Raw genomic sequence first — 4832 nt, forward strand, 5'->3', positions numbered from 1 at the left:
AGGTACTGTGTTTGTAAAAAAATGTCATATGATCAAAAACATGATTGATGTTGAATACCAGATTCCATCATGTAGTAAGTCGTTTAGTATAAAATTTTTTAAACTGTGGGTCATTTTCTGATCTCATTGTTCGAGTCCTCAAATCTTAGCCAGCATCACTATTATTAAGTGCCAAAAGCCCATATATACTTTCTTTTAATTTGGAGCAATTGTATATGATTGAACTGAGAAAATAAAAATAATCAAGGGCAGAGCTTTTAGTGCCCAGAAGGGAAAGCTGTATCAGTTGCTAGTCTGCCTTGTTTTAGGAGTCATCATATTTTTATTACAATGTAACAGTTAAGTTTATGAGACTACAGTTCTAAATTTTTGTTTGAAGGTTTGACTACTATAAAAATGATGAGTTTATTTTGAATTATAAGGTCAAAAGAAGGTACTTTATGTATATTTTTTTCATTAAATTGGAATGCTTTTCAAGTTTCTGCAAATAGAGCAATTATAAAATTAAAGCATTAATCATTTACTGGTGAATAATGTGTACATTCCCATTCAAAGAAACATAACATATTGAGTGAAGTTGAAATAAATTCTTTAAAATTTACTACAAAAACAAAAATAAGCAAACAAATAACACAGATGAAAACCACTATTAAAGGTTATTATCTGGCCAACTTTTGGGTATGGATGCAAGAAGTCATTTTATTAATAATATCCTAGGTTCAGTCACTATTTAAGCTAATAATACTCCGATCCCAAGGAGAAGAAGATGGCTCGATGTAGTCATTACAGTGAATTAGGTCTCTGTGTCTGACAATAGGACTAAGCTTGAGCTCAGCTCTACCGTATACAAGGTATATGACTTTGGAAAAGTTACTTATACTCTTAACCTCTAAGTACCCACATCTGTAAAATAAGAGTAGTAATAAATTCTGATTCATAGAGTGACTGCAAAGGTTAAGAAAGATAGCTTGCTTACTGGTCTTTCATGTGGAGTGTATTTAATAAATATGTAAATAAATAAAAAATAAATAATAAATATGACTTCCTGACACAAGCATATTCATGCAACACACTTCTGTCCTCGCTATATCTTGAATTTTGCTGGAAGGTATGGAGGGTGTAAAGGAGTTTGAGGTAGACTTCAGGGGTATTTCGTCCACTGAAAGAAAGAAACTTAAAGTACCAAGAAGGGGCCCAGAAGGGGTGTCAAAGCTGCTGGCTGAGAGGAGATATTCCAGGAACTACAGGTAGAGTTCAGACTCAAGCAGTGGCTGGGGGTTGGGGTGGGGAGGGAGTGGGGAAAAGAAAGAGTCAGAAAATGTTGCTAAAATACAACTGTACCTACAACCTAAAAGACTGCCCTTTGTCCCAACCTATTTTTCCCTTTAACCTAAGCCTTGAAAGATCTGATGCAATAGCTAGCAACTGAATAAGGGAAGAGGTGAACCAGTGAGAAAAAAAAAATCTACCCCTATCCCCACCCACAAGCACCAATGCAGGATTCAATTTTTGAAGCAGGTCAGTGGGGAAGGGAGTGGTTACTGAATGTGTAAGGTTTATAATGAATGAATTGGACTGCAGTTTTAGCATGCTAGATCAGACTAGACATTTTTATCACCTGAATTAGACTGTTCTTGTCATTGACAGGGATCAGGAAATCTAGGGACACACCCTATATTTCATTCAGGGGAAGAAAAAATCCCTTCAAAGTCACAGTTTGGAAGGGACAATAGAAGAGAGGAAGAAATACTAAAGTTCTTTATATTTGTTTCCTTTCAAACTCAGCTGGTTCAATTAAACATTTACACATCTGATGATTGCATACATGTTTTGCTTTATATTTGGAAGCAATTTATGAGGATAATCCAATGAGTTAAATTGGTGTCTTTTTATTTTATTGTTTAAGTCAAAATTGTCCCAAGGCAGAGCATAAAGCACTGATTCCAGTGCTTTTTTTTTTCTTCCTGTTTTTCTGGATTTGAATGGGGGAAAAAAATACCTCCTTTTTTGTGTCCTAGAAACTATTGAAAAAGCTAAGCATTCATGGCTGAATGAATGCATGACCAGTAGTTCCTTTAAAAGTGAAAGAAAGAAAAGTTCAATCATGCATGACAGCCACAGGCTTCTTAATAAACTTGCAAAATGTAGTAGGCAGACACTGTTTTCTGATTGCTAAACCAGATTGAAGCTGAAGTAGTGTGGGTAGGAGAGTTTCCACAGGAAAAAATACAAAACCATTGCACAGGATGCTACAGAAGCCATGTGGAGTGAAGGAAACCCAAAGATGTTTGTTAGGTCTTTGAAGGTCTCTGCACCTGCTGTTGAGCATAACTGAGGTGATATGTCATATTTCACACACAGAAACTGATCAAATGGCAGATAGGTTTTTAAAAAAATGTGAATCTGAGAACACTGCTTTTTGTGACAGAGAAACAGGATCTATGAATCTTTTTTTTTTTTTTTTAAAGTAAGAACGACAGACACCACTGGCATAGAGGTTTCTACTAACCAATGGTACACACTGTACATGAAATCAATGATGAGTGAAATTTTAAATTGTGTCAATTTCTGGCACTTCTTCATCCACAAAAATAACTTGATCAGCATCTTCACTCTCAAATCTACCAGAAGCTTTCCATGAAGTGTTAAGATGTACTTATCCTCTGTTCCCCTTCCCACCAATCTATTTTTAAATACTTGTTTTGGGAGAAATTATCAAATTCATCTTTATAACAAAAAAGAGGCAACTTGGAATTTAAAAATGTAAACCTTCCCTAACTGATTAGAAGTCTAGTATAGAAACCAAGGATGAATTGACTGTATTTTCCATTTTATTTGCCTAAATATAGAGATACTGAATTACATCCACAAAATTTTTATAAACCTCTCCAAAAGGTTAGTCATATATTTTATTTGCAAATGTACATTTATTATAAAATTTCTACAGATTGGACTGTGAACTTCTTTCGGAAAGGTGAAATAGGAGGGTGGTTCAAATAATTTATTTGTGCCAAGATATGAGACATTTGCAATTTCCCCTCTCTATATCTCCATTTATTTAGCTGAAATCTGGGCCTAATAATAGGATATTCTATCAAGGGTTGTTCTGAAGATTATAAAAAATAAGGAAATAAAATGAATTATATCATCCTCCTCCCTAAATCCATCAGTGACTTGCCATTGCTCTTCTGACAAAATTCCAAATCCTGGACATGACCTATAAGACCCTGCATGATGGAGCTGCCCGTCCCTCTAATTTCATCTTGTTCCACTTTCCCTGTATTCACTATCTAGCTGAAAGGACCTCTTCAGTTCCTCCCAAGTTCCTAATTTCTGCTGCCTCTGAGGTTTTAACCAATGCTGTTCTTTGCCTGGACTATGTCTCTGTCCTCCCACATACATTTACAGCACACATAGCACACGCTCCCCCAACTTTTATGACTTAGCTTAAACACCACTTGTTTAAAGAGGACTTTCATGATCTACCAATCAAAAACGACTTCCTCTTCCTTCTTATTATCTGGCCCAGAATCTTGTTCCTTCCTAATACCACAAATGTTGGACTATCTGGTTTGAAATGAATGGGAGGATAGTAATCAGTCAGGTGAGGAATCAAAATATCACTTTTGTTACATTTAGATAAACACATCAGTCTCTGAACAGATCCAGACCCCTAGGCCTTACATCTTGGAAAAGCAGCAGAGTTCTAGCTGATGACAAAGAGGAGGTAAGGAGCAGGGCTCACAGCATCAGTTCCTCCTTCCAAACACCATATTAGTTATACCCCTATCATGGGGCAGAGAGTGTGGAGTGGGGCAGGGCATGGGCAAAAACATAAGCCAAAGAGCAGGAGTAATGGAAAAGCATTTCCTCCATTCTCAAATAAATTTTTTAAATTTACATCATGTGAAGAGACCATTTTTAAGATTAACTATAGACAAATAGCAAAGTCATATGGTTTATTGTCATGCATATGTTGTGTACATTCATGTAAACATAAAAACAAGTGTCTGCATGCATATACATATAATGTAGTATGTATGTGTATGCATGTATACACTTCACATATGTTCATGCAATACATATACATGTAATATGTATGTATGTGTATATATTTGTATGATATTTAGGCATTATCTGCCTCTGCTTTCATACTGTAAGCTCCAAGAAGACAATGAAATAGGACTAATTTGTTTACCTCTATCCCTATGGGTAATCACATCTTATAGTATCTATAAAAATTAGCTGAACAACTAATAGCTGTAAATGCATTAGGCACATTTATTGGACTATTTTATTTATTTTAAGAATTCAATATGTTTTAGCCATTATGATGATTGCAATGCTGCTGACAATAAAACAGTCTAAATATAGTGGCATTAAATATTGATCTTGGTTATATATTTCTATAATACATTTTCACTTCAGAAATTCATAAACTTGTCTTGAAGGTCACTCATGCAGCTTTTCTTTAACTGCTCATAATTTCAGATAATATTTCATAGTTACCACTTCCACAGCTCTTGAGTCAAAACTTCTACGAGAAATAGGGTGAGAAGGGACTATGGCAAGCTATAGAGAGTTTATGTTCTGTGAAAAAAAGGGCATCTGATTATCCAATTTGTCAATCCATTTAGACTTGCTTTGTGGAGATGTAAGTTCAGGGATATCAAACCTTCTGAATTTTCAAGAGAAGCGGAAAATCCATATTTTAATTTAAAATCTTCTGAACTTTTGAAACTAATTAAAAATAGCTAAATTCTATGTGGTCAAAAAAAAAATCTGTGGACTTTATGCTGCCCACAGGCAGTCCATTTGTGATCTCTTCTTTT

This window comes from Dasypus novemcinctus, chromosome 1, assembly GCF_030445035.2.
Source record: "Dasypus novemcinctus isolate mDasNov1 chromosome 1, mDasNov1.1.hap2, whole genome shotgun sequence".
In the NCBI taxonomy this organism is placed as follows: domain Eukaryota; kingdom Metazoa; phylum Chordata; class Mammalia; order Cingulata; family Dasypodidae; genus Dasypus; species Dasypus novemcinctus.